The sequence below is a fragment of the Lonchura striata genome, chromosome 6 (genome assembly GCF_046129695.1).
Source record: "Lonchura striata isolate bLonStr1 chromosome 6, bLonStr1.mat, whole genome shotgun sequence".
Taxonomy (NCBI): Eukaryota; Metazoa; Chordata; class Aves; order Passeriformes; family Estrildidae; genus Lonchura; species Lonchura striata.
Window position 1 is genome coordinate 10,323,035 of NC_134608.1, and position 12,705 is coordinate 10,335,739.

Consider the following 12,705-nt stretch of genomic DNA (forward strand, 5'->3'; position numbering starts at 1 on the left):
GATCCTTTCCAATTCCATTATTCTTTCTGAGCAGGGCACTGCCACCAGCAGGCTTCTGAGGATGAGGTGCATACCTGAAAGCACAGCCACCTGTATCTGGGTCCTGCATCGTGCCTTCCCCAGAGCAGGGCTCACGGCACTCCCAGGAGATATGAAAACTCTCCAGCACCTTCAGAGTGGGGATTGACTCCCTGCCCAGAAACTGAAAAAGACAGGCTTCCTTCCTTACCCCAATGCCTCTGAAAATCTGTATTCCACTTGTGGTGGAAGACCTTCTTAAGCCTTTCAGTACTTGAAGCGGACCTATAAGAAAGATGGGGACAAAGGTTTTAGCACGGCCTGTTGCCATAGGACAAAGGGTAATGGTTTGGAGCTGAAGAATGGTCAATTTAGATCTTAGAAAAGGAAGACATTTTATGATGAAGGTGGTAAAACACTGGAACAGGTTCCCAGACAGGTGAGAGTTGCTCCTTCACTGAATATATTCAAGGTCAAGTTGGACAGGACTCTGAGCAACCTGATGTAGCTGAAGATGTCCCTGCTCATTGCAGGGAGGTTGGACTAGATGACCTTTAAAGGTCTCTTGTAACCCAAACTATTCCATGATTCTATGACTTGTTTTCCTTATTTCTGTTCCTGATTTCTAGTCACTGGCATCCCTGGCCATGGAGTGTGGTGAGTCTGCTACCTGGAGAAGCATGCTGCCACAGCAGGAGCTGGCTGGAGGGCAGCCAGGGGATGCCTGGGTGACAGCAATGGCTGTGGGGGGCCTTTGCAGAGGGTCTGTGAAGGCTGTGAGAGCTGTGCTGTCCCTTGCTTTGATAGCTTCAATGGGAAGCATCTTCTGCACACATCTGGATGAGATCTGGTTGGAAGCAGTTGCCCTGCAGGCAGAAAGTCAAAATATTGTGATCCTGCAGAGCCTACCTCTTCCCCCTTTCCTGGGAAGCTGCTGTGGGGTGGGGAGTGGGGCAGGTAGAAACTCCAAGTGTCTGGTTACTGCACTTGGGGCAATTTCTGTTTTACATCTGATAGCTTTGGTCGAATGCAGAATGTAAAAAAGGGGTCCAAGGATTTAAAGCTGAGTATTAATGATGAGCTTACCTGGTGCTCCTAATGCCCACACTCAGCACCTGGCCACACAGCTTTTGGAGGGGCTATTCAGGTCCTGTGTGGGGACACCTCCCAGCAGCAGATATGGTCTGGGGCCATAGTTTGTGCCGGAAGAAGGTGCCCAGTTGAGCTGGCACAGTGCTGGAGAACAGATGCCTCTCCTGGTCTGTGCTTTTTGGCAGGCATCCTATCTGCTGGCACTGCCACTTTCCTCTCTGGCACTCTTTTTCCAAGAAGTCCATTGCAGCAGGGAAAAACCTCACCCTCAGCAATGCCTGCCAAGACAGGAAGCAGAAGCAGAGGGGACGCCCTGATGGGCAAACCCATGATCTTGAAAACACTGATTCATGTCATGCCAGCCTTTGGCTGTGCTGGGTGGAGGGTTCCCCTCTGGGATTGCCCCTTGACAACCAGTGATCAGAAATACCCATGGTCATGGGCTGGAAATTCTGGGTGCCACATGAGCCTGAATATCATTGGAAACAGTGCAAGATTTTGCCCTGGAGTGCTGAAACTTCCTCTGTATTTCATCACCTCCTCCAATGCCAGTGGGAGAGGGAGAGGAGGCAAAGTTTGAAATCTGCAGTTAGAGCTAGTTTGAGCACAGCTGGAAGTGAGCTTGATGGTGCATCCAATGACCCTTTCATGCAGGAGGTGAAGGGATATGGCTCCTGGGAGGAACCAGGGTGAGTGGTGTGGTCCAAGGGTTACGCAGACAGACAGACAGACAGAGACACACTCACACAGAGCTCTGGGCATGGCTGGGAAGGCAGTGTTTGTGACTGACTGAAAGCAGAGGATGCTGTTCTGGATGCAGGGGAGGAGCCTGGGGCTGGTTCCTCACATCCTCAATTATGTGATCCCTGAAGGATGCAGAGGTGTCTGTCACAGATGTGCTGGGAATCTGCATTGGGAAGTGGCTCAGTGACACATCTCAGACCCACTGAAACCTCTCTTTAAATATTCAGAGGGTGTTTGGACTTGGCTCAGACAAATGTCTCATCCCCAGCTTAGCCACTGGAGGCCCTGACTGTAGGAGACTCTTGCAGTTAGGGATGGGGGAAGTCCAAGGGAGTCTGATGCTCAGTGGTGTACATCTGCAGCAAATGTAGCTGCAGATTTGTGGGCATCCTAGGTTGTTTTCTTGAATAAATGTTTGTATAGAATGATTTATGCAGGATGCAAATTAGGTTCATGTAATGGGATCTGTTGCTGGGCCTCATCTGTATCTGTTTTACATTAATTTCAAGGGGGTGAGGGCACTTCTGCCAGCAGAGAGCGGAACAAGAAGCATCTTGTAATTAGTTTTTAAATTAAAACCATAGAGTTTGGGTGTCATCCCCTAGCTGCCCTTGTTTACCCAAACCAAATGTATCACAGCACTTTGACCTCCTGCTGTTACACCAGCATGACATTGCTTATCTATGTTACCTGATTCCTGAAACAGGTGTCTTGTACTTACTTAAATAACATTGGGTAGTGGGTAACCATGTTAAACCAGGCTGCACATATTCCAGTGCTGCACAGGAACTTTTCTGTGCTCTGTAACTACTCAGTGTACAGCACAGGACTACACTGATATGCTGTGTTTATAGTTTACGCTGTCTTAGAAGTTAACCGAAGTCTGCAATCCCTGGAATCCAAGGGTTTATGCCTGACTTCTCTAATACACAGGATATATTTCTCACCTGAAACTTACACTTAAAAGCAAGACATGCTTCCGAGATTTGTAACTTTATTTTGCAGCTGCTTCCTTAAATTTGAACAGAGACTTGCATGGGATTGTTTCTGACTTCTCAGCTGAGCATCAAAGTCAATGTTATTGCTAGGCCTAATATCCAAATTTAGATAAGCAGAAGTCTGCAAATGGGGCGTGTCTCTACGAAAAAAAGTTGTGAATTCTTTGCATTAAACAATGAAAGATCTACCTGTAAAAATGAATATATTATCAACAAGAAGCATTTATAAGGAGATTATTTTTGAAGTGTGGTTTTAATTTTTTCTTTCAGGGTGCTGAAAAGCTGTTATCCTCATTGTTAGCTAAAGGTGTGTCAAGAAGCAGATTGTCATGAGGGTAAAGATGTTCTTCCTGGAGTCCATGAATTCAATATTATTCATTGAATGGTATTTGAGATTTTTGTTCAAACTTGTTTCCATTACGTTTATTACCAGACAGGGAAGACAGTAATTTTCCTGTGCAATTTTCTATGAGTTTAACTCATTTGCACTGAGCAATTCCAGCTGTGCATGTTTCAAAGTAGAAAAGCAGCAGGTCTGGGTGCAGATGGCTGGTAGCAGCTTTCTGAGCAAGCAGGCACTCCTTGCCACCTTCTGCTGGTGGCTATCTCCTGGAGCTGGTGGGGTACACAAAGCCCAAGTGGAGGGGCCTGAGTTGCTGCTTGGAAGAGTCAGTAAATCCTCTCAGTGTGGGGTTGGACTGGAAAATCAGGGTCAGGATCCCGCAGCTTTTCCATGTGGGATGGGGTGTGCAGCAGCTTGGGGAGGGAAATAGGGAAGGATGTCCCTAGGGTGGCTGACCTTCCTGCAGTGCTGGGGGAGGCATGTGAAGCAGCATGTGGTGAGGGTTGCATGTGCTGTGACATGAGCTGCTTGTAGGTGATTGCTTTTCATCCTCCTGTGCTGGGAAATAGCTCTTTTATTTCTGTGCACTGTGGGATAATTTTATAGAGTGGGATAATTTTATAGAAGTGGTGTCACATGCAAAAAGGGGTAGCAGAAGAGGATTTGGGGTCCTCATTAGAATGTGAGGTAAAAGACCAAGAAATCACACCTGCCACATTTCTCTGGCTTTTTCCAAAACTTCATAAAGTTTGAGGTCAGCGAAAGAATGAAAGTTTGAGCTCTGAAGTCTGGCTCAGCTCTGCAGACCAGAGCAATGTCAGCTAGGTCATGAAGGGGCCCAGTTCTTCTCCCTGAGTACAGGGACATGACAGGTCAGTAAGCCATGGAGGAACTTGCTGGCTCCAAAGGCACTGTCACTGCTCAGCAGCTGGGGCAGAGCAGACAGTAAGTGATTGGAGGTCTGGATCCAGCTTTCAAGACTTCTGTGCATTTTAACTCTGATGACTTGGGTCAGCTTACAACATATTTCCACTGATTGAGGTGTCTTCCTCTCCCCTGTTTATGATGACTACAAGTAATAAAAAAGATTTATTTTTCTCCATTAGCAACCAGTCTGAGAAGAGCTATGTGTATATACCCAAATGCTGTCCTTACAGCATAGGGACAGGAGCAGAGCCCGGGCAATGGGGCTCTGAGTTCAGCAGCAGATTGTGTCACACAGTGCTTACTATTGAGGGAAAAGTTCCCATGACAGGCCATGCTTTGTGTAAGAGACATAACCAAGGAGTAGTGGGCAAAGATTGGATACCCAGGACTTTCCAGACAATAGCAGAAATCACTAGGATGAAGTTTCACTTTCTCTTCCAGTTTCTGTATGTGTCAGTGACGACAGAACCTTCTAGACTGCAGCTAACTGGACTTCTCTAGGTGCCCTAGAGGAAGGCAGGTTAGTGGAGAGCACCTCCTGGGTCCAAGTCTGAAACCTTTCAGTCTGAGGAGACTGTTGTTTTTAGCCAATCTGAGACACCTTGGGAGACCACAGGATACAACCTCTCATTTTTCCTCTTATTTAGTGAACTACTTCCCTGCTGCAGCTTTGTTTTCATTTGTGCTTCACAACCCTTGATAATTATGCATGTGCTAAGCTATATGCTTTTAAGTACAGCATTCTTTGTCTTTCAAAATTATCACAGAAGCACACCAAGGGATGGATCTCTGCTCTCTCTGAAGCCTGCTTTTGGCCTTCTCCAAAGAATTCCATGTGCAGGCTATGTTTTCTGGTAGGTGGGGAGCAGAATTTTCACTCACACCTATGGAAGCTCAGTCTGAGGTTAAAGGGAACCATCAAGTTGGCCAATTCTAGTGTTATCTTGCTACTTGAAAGCAACATGTAAACCCAAGATCTTGAAGCCAAGCAATATGGAATATTTTTTAAGTCGTAAAGCACTAACCTAACCTAACGTTCTTAGATCCAAAAAGATTCCTTCCTCCTGCAAAATGACATACTTTCCAGCATAGACCCTATTGCCGCAGGTAGAATCCTGTCCTTGTGCTGAGAAGATTGATCTGCTCATGATTTTTTCAAATCCAGGTATGAAAGCCAAGCAGAACCATGTTCAGCAGAAACATACATGGCAGCAGTTTATCTTCATCCTTTTGTCATAGTTTTGCCTCTGTTGTCTTCCTCTCCAAGTGGTGAAACCCCATTTTTTTCGTAGGTCTTCTTGAAAGGAGGTTGGTGTTAGAGATCTGACCTGCAGTAAAACTGTGATTTGTTGACTTCAACAGTGTGAACCCCTCTAATGAACTTTTCTACTAGTGGTACTAGCCTCACTTGATGATAGTTTTGTCCTCTCTGGTCATATCTGCACCAAGCTAACTCTAGAGAACTTTGATGATTTTGGTTTCTTCTGGCATTAGAGATACTACATGACTGAGTAATGAGCTGGGAGTTAAAACCTGACAGGAATGTCCTAAATCATCAAAGGATGGGCTTGTATTCAAGCATGGTCTGCTTTCCCATCCTGGTATTTTTGCTTGAGGAGTGGTCTTAGCTGAGGCTGCTAACATCTTTGCTGTGATATTTTGGTGGAGAAGGCATCCATCCCTGAGGCTGCCCTGGCACCCTCCCCTGGCATTTGAGCAAGGGAGGTGTGCATTTCTGTGGTTGCTCTGACATGGAGAGAGAGGAAGGATTCATGTCAGAGATTTCTGGCTGGGGGCAGCTGTCCCTGACATGTTCACAGTGGGCAGGAGACATCACGTGCTGGAAGGGAAGTCCCCTAGACCTGGCAGCCCTGGCTGTTCCCAGTTTGCTATCCCTGACCTTCAGCCAGGCATCTTCATAGCCTGGGAAAAGTCACCCTCCCCCATGGGTCAGAAGGAGTGATATTGTCCCTGTGTTTGGTGCTGCTTGCAGTCTGATGGGCATCCTCCACATCTGGCACGTGATGACTTGAGGAGGAACAACAGGTGCTGAGGGACGGGTGCAGTTTTTTCCTTTTCACCTGAGGGAAACCAAAAGTGTTCTTCTTGTGTGAAAATTCAGTCATCTAAGCACAATTCAACCCAGAAGTGTGGGAACTCATGCTTCCTTCTGTCCCACTCCTGTTGGGAAATGGAGGGCATGTTGTGGGGTCACAGCACCAGGCTTGGGGTCCAGAGCAGATCTGGCAGGGCTCTTGGCAGTGGCCATTGTGGGGGATTCACCTGTAGCACAGATGTTCTGAAAAACATGGCTGCTTTGGAGATGGTTCGGGGATCCTCTGACTGAAAAGCAGCATTATTTTTAGCATCCCATTTTAAAGGTACTCCAGTGTCCCGTAGTCTTTTATTTAAACCAGCTTACTCTTGTTTCTTTCTATAAACACTGCTTATCTGTTTACAGCTTTCTAATGCCTTTGTGGTTCAGCATGAAGACACAAGGGGCTGGCTCTGTGAAGCCAGAAAAATTTGTATGTGTGCTTCCCAGGTGCAAGTTGCTTTTCTTACAGTGCCCCTGCATTAAATAGGGATCTCCAAGTTGGGGATGCTTTTTACTTGTATGTCCTCAGAGGCTAACATTGCCATGGGCTGAGGGAAGGCAAATGGGAACTGCCTCATCAGTTAAGCTACAAGAAGTGGTGCAAAGAGCCATATCCAGAGCAGCATCAGACACCTGTGCTGTCTGCAATGTGGCTCAGTGCTCCAGATGTGATAGCACAGCTGTGCTGCACAGCACAAGGCTGGGTGTCCTGACAGAGCTGCTCTGTCAGCTGAGCCCAGGAGCTGCCAAAACTACCCTATGTGGTTTCCTGACACCCAGCTGTGTCAGCAGGTGCCAGCAGCTCCCGTGGTGGGAGAGGAATGTGCTCATCCATATTTAAGAGCTGGGGCTGGCCCATGCCTGTCCTCACTAGTGCTCAGCTGGTGGATCCTGTCCGGTCACCCACTGCTGTATCCAGACTGGCTCAGGGCTTGTGTGCAAGGGATGAGAGGCCTAATTTCAGACCAGGGAATGCAGCACTGGAAAGGTCATTGGATGGGACCAAATCCCAACTGGTCCTCATAATGGCAGCAGCATCGTGTTTAGGCCTAGTGGAACTAATCATGAGCTCTTTTCACTGCAGTTGTTTTACCCCAACCCAGGTACCTCCCCTGCCCCAAGGCTCTCTCCCTTGGGGCTTCTCCTTTTGCCCAGCAGAAAAGGCTGTCTATGAACTCTCCATCATAGGATGGTGGAAAGTACTGGGGGAAAGCACCCAGGAAACTGCAAAAACAGTATTTCTGTTTGAGGTCTTGACAGTGAAACACCAAGAAGTTCTTCTGTTTTGAACTTCCCTGTGAGTCCTCAAGGTTTGCCCCTTCCTGTTCCTGGCCTCTCTCCTATGGCATTATTCTCATGTGCCCAAGCAAACTTGCTTGATAAATGGTGCAGAGGGAAGTTTTCAGGGGAAATCCAAGTAGCCATGAGGACAGTCTGTTTTTCAAGCCCTCTGACTCAGCAAAGAGCTTATTGCTTATATTTCACTGTTGAAATCAACAGAGTTGTTGCTGCCAAGTTTACTGACAGTAGAGAACAGCCTTTCTCTTCATTCTTTCTTTATAAATTGGGACATATTTCTGAATGAGATTTACAGTTCTCCTGGTGACTGAAATTCCCACTGATCATGCAATTAAATATTCCTTTTCTCAAAAAAACATCTGAGGAATCTTGTTGGATCTTCAGGGCAATAACCTTTTCTTTTGCCTTCCCTGCATTGCACAATCTGCACCATAGGGCTGGGTAAGGTGCTTTGCTCCTAGGATTTTTCCCAATAACACATTGGCCAGAAATGATTTCTTCCTAAACCACTTCCTAAATGGATGAGGTTGTCATAATTATTTTGAACATCACCTTCAAAGAAATGAGAAAAATATCTTAAGTAAATAAATGGATATGAAGTCAAATGCTGTGATGTAAACACAATAATTTGGAAGCAGGATGTAAAGATAAGCTCTGTGTGTGTGTGTTCTTAACTCCTCCAGGCTTCTCTCTACCTTCATCAGAAAGAAGCTGCTTCGATCATCAGAGGTTGAAGGGGCAAATTATATATATTTTTTAACTGAGGAAAATAATATTCCTTTGAGGGTTCTGTTTGGTACACCCCATGCAAGCATTTTCCCAGAATTACAGCTGGAATGGCAACAATACAATTCATTTTTCTTGCTGTGACTAAAACAATGGCATTTAAATCCACACACCAAGGCTGAAGGTCAACTGATTGTGGAGACATAGCAGTTCTTGTTTGCAATAACTTTGGGAAATGGAATAATATTGCTGTGAGTTGTCATGCCTGCCTCCAGGCAGTTTTTTTAACTCAATATTTTCTTCTGCTTTGGATGTTTAATAGAACAAAATTAGACATCCATGAATGTATTCCCACCCTTTTGCAAGGCAAAGAAATCCTATTTTTAAAAAATTAATTAACTTAGGAGACACAACCTTGAGGTGTCTTAGTATTTAATCACTTGCAAAAGGCATTTTGATGGAAATGAGAAATCCCAGACCCAAGGGTCAGGGCCAAAAGCAGAAGAAAATGTGCGTTCAGGTTCAGCCTCCTCCCTGCAGGCAGTGCTGAAATATCACATGTGGAATTCCATGTGGTGCTTCCAAATAACAGCTCCTTCCTGAGCTTGCTGGGAGAACATCTTACCACAGGCAAACCCAGCCTGGCCTTTGGGCTGTTGTTTCTCTCCACATCTGCTCGCAGACAGCGCTCCCATCATTCCCGGAAGAGTCTTTGTTTCAGAAGGTGACTAACAGCTGCTTAGCAAGGCACAGGGTGGATTCAGCCTTGAGATCACTGAGGGAAAGAGGCACCGAGCGCTTTTGCTGGTGCTTTGGAGGCTCAAGGCCCTTTTGTTTCAAGAGCTCTCAAGATGAAAGCATGAGCAATTCATTCCTGCGCTCTAGCTGGGGCTGTGAGGGGAAGATGACGGTCCACGAGTGCATGACGTGCTTTTGGAGACAAAAGCCACCAGACTTTTGGCCTTGTGCTGCCTCATGAATCCCTGATGATTAATTCCATGATTGCCTCTTACCCACTCAATGAGCTTCTATTCATAGCACAGTTCTTTCAGGAAATATTTGCCCCCCAAATTTTGGCAAAAAGTATTGAAAAGTTCTGAGCTCCCTCACTCAGGAAGTGATCACCAGCACTTTGTGCTTTGCTCAGGGTGCTGGACTTATGTGATTCGTTTGATTTTCCCTTCATTTCAGTTCTGAGATTACCCATGATGTGCTTCACCAGGAAGTGCTGTTGGATATGAGCCACCTGGTCTTGTGGAAAGTGTCCCCATTCATGGCAAGTGGGTTGCAATGAGTTGTTCTTTGGCATCCCTTCCAATTCTAACCATTCTGTGATTCTGTAAAAGCCCCTGGTGGTAGGGATGACATGCTGTCCTTAGCAGTCCAGCCCTGCCAGCAGTAGTGGTGGTTTTGCTGCTAACTTGGATTTACTTACTTCAGTAAAAGTTTCTCTATGCCTGACCCCCACAGAAAATTGTGAGGAGCACGTTCCTTCCCTTTTGCAGCCACTTTTTAACCAACTGGAAAACAATTATCTGTTTTCTGTACCTCCCTTGGAAGTACTTCCTTAGTCCATAGACAGAAAAAAGTTGAAGGCCACTGCTCTATACTAACCAATATTAAGCAAAGCTCTCATTCTCTGTGAATGCAGTTTGTGAAATCATTCCTGTTTTCTGGGCTTTCTTCTGAGTCTCAGCCTCTCTTTCCCAGCTGCAGTTTGCCATCCCCTTCCCTGGGGCTGAGTGCAGCCTCCTTTCTGCCTTCTGGCTTGATTTGCTTTTTTCTGCACTTCTGCACTGTTTACACAAAAGCAGTTCTGTCTCTCCTGATGCCAGTCTCCCCACAGTCCTGGGAACTGAGGCATAATCCTGCATCCCCTAGTGAAGCCATGGCATGTCCCCAGTCCTACACTCATTAGGGAGCTCGGGCAATGGGCCTACTTGTGCTGCCAAGCACAATTTCATGCCTGGCCAAACATAAACTATGCCTGGTCAAATGTCTTGGAACCTAGATGCTCACCTTTAATCTGCCATTCACTCTTTCTGCCTTGTTTAGAAAGAGCTACAATCTCTGTGCAGCTTGCAGGAAAGCCTTACACTGACAATTCCAGATTTTCAGGTAGTATGAAGATGGCAAAAATACTACAACAGCCTTTTCCCACAGTTTTCTCTGCCGTACATATTCTTTTCTGGGAAAATGTATTCTAATGGTGTCATATGACACATACATTACAAATACAAATTGAGAGCACTACACTGGAAGACTGTTAGAGGCTATTTGCAGTGCTCTGTATGATAGGGATGAAGGCAGGAAGGCAAAGTTCATGTGCTCAGTGTCCTCAGGGTGGGACTAGAGAATGTTCTAGTAGTTTTTTAAAAGTTAACCCTCTTTTTCTACCCATTAATGTACATTAGCCTTCACCTTTTCCCAATACTTTTTGCTTTAACAGTGACAGCAAATAGTTTAAATCAATGCTCCAGCAACCTGACTGCTCTCTTGCTCAGGTTTTATGGGGAAGGTGGGCCAATCCCAGTAGTAATGTCATGGTGTCTTTAGCAGTATTACATAAAATTGTCCTCAAGGAATGGAAATGCACAGTGATGCTGAGCAGAGCATTCCTCTATCTGCCCAGTACCAAAGAACAAAAATGACTGGCTTTGGGCCAGTAAATCCAACCAAAACAAGATTTCATGGAGAAAGATGAAAAATACAGAAGATAAATGTTTGCTAAACACTGATGCTTGGGAGAACAGTGATATATAACTACTAAAGCAGTGAAGCCTAAAACTAATATAACTTTGCTTTTCAGTCATCCCTGAGATGATAATGCCCTGGCACCTCTTGTCATCCCAGCTGTGTGTGCTGGGGTGGTGTCAGACCATGTCATCCAGCCTGTAAAGTGGATGCAATACATAATTCCTCTTCTTACTGATCATCCTTAATATTTTAAGCCAACTATAATTTCTGAAAGATACCATATGACAGGGAGCTAAATGTTATAGTGCCGCTGCACTAAAAGGCTCTTTTCAGGAATATTTTGACTGATTGATTATGATCCCCAGCTGAGGGACAGCCTCCTGGGAAATGTCTTGTTACTCTTCCTTTCTTACTTCAAGTGAGTCTCTTTTCCATATCTTCCTTCCAGGAAAGAACAACTTCACAGAACAAAATTGGTGAAATGGTGGCACCCGATGGCTGGTCTCAGATGGCAAATGCCAGTTCATGCACCCTGACTGCTGTCACTGGCCTTTGCTTTTTGGCCCAAACCAGAAACAAACAGTATTGTGAAACATCAGGGACCTTTGAAACAAAGGAAACATCTTTCACCACACACACAGCACTGTCTTCTGTACCAGATCTGCCTCCCTCCCCACAAATGCAACATTCACTCCTGAGAATCTAAGTCTGGAGAGAGTTTGGCTTTTTCATTTAGTTTGATGCTTTTGAGACAGCATTATTTACCAGAGATGCATCTGCACATAATAACTTGGGCCATTTGGGGTAAAAGTGAGAAGTGTGTCCTGGAGGGAATGTAACTCTGTGCTGGGATAGGAATAGGGGTGATGGTGGTTTTCTTCACAGAGAAACAACAATGAGAAGGAATGAACAGGGTAATAATTGACTTTCTTGGCACTTTCCTACAAGAGTCACATATTCCACATTTAAAAGCCCTGGGAGGCCTTTCTTCTGGTTTGTTTTGTTTTGTTTGTTTGTTTGTTTGTTTGGTTTTTTTTGAATGTGAAATGTGGCTGTAATGAACACTGAGTCTTCCACAGAAAACAGCTGGACAGCACCAGCTCATTTTGAAAAGCACATCCCCTCCTTTTTCCTTGCTCAGCTGGCTCCAGGGTCTGCTTTTCAGCCCAGAGAGAGCATCCCCCTGCCCAGAGGCACCCCTGCTCCTTACCTACCCTGGAGCCACCTCTCCACTTGCACAGCTGTTGGGGCAGGGTTGAACCATGGCCTTGCCATAACGGGGTTAACCTTAAACTGGTTTGCTCAAGAGCCAGCAGCTGGAGAGGAAGCTGGCTGTGCGCCTGCCACTCACTCACAGGATGCCAGGCTGCAGGATCTGAGTGTCCCAGGAGAGGCTGTGACAAAAGGCAGACCATTGTGCCCAGCTTTCCTCCATGACTTCAAGCAAGTTTGCTTTTATTAGAAAACGGAAACCAAGCACCTTATCTAAACCCAGGGACAGGCAGCTGGGGCCCAAGGAAAGGCAGTTGCTGGGGCCTGAGGAAAGGCATTAAATAATGAGATTGAAAACCTCCGTATACATTTAGATATTGTACTTGGGAAAACACCACAGCTGCCTTGCATGAGGTGCTTGGATGAGAGACGTATATGCGGTAGAGGGAAATTTATGATGTACAAAATCTCTTGCTGAGGCTTTAGTGCCTCAAATCCTGCACTCCAGGAGTGCAGTTTTAGAAGTCTCAGACCTAGCTTGCAAAAGTTGA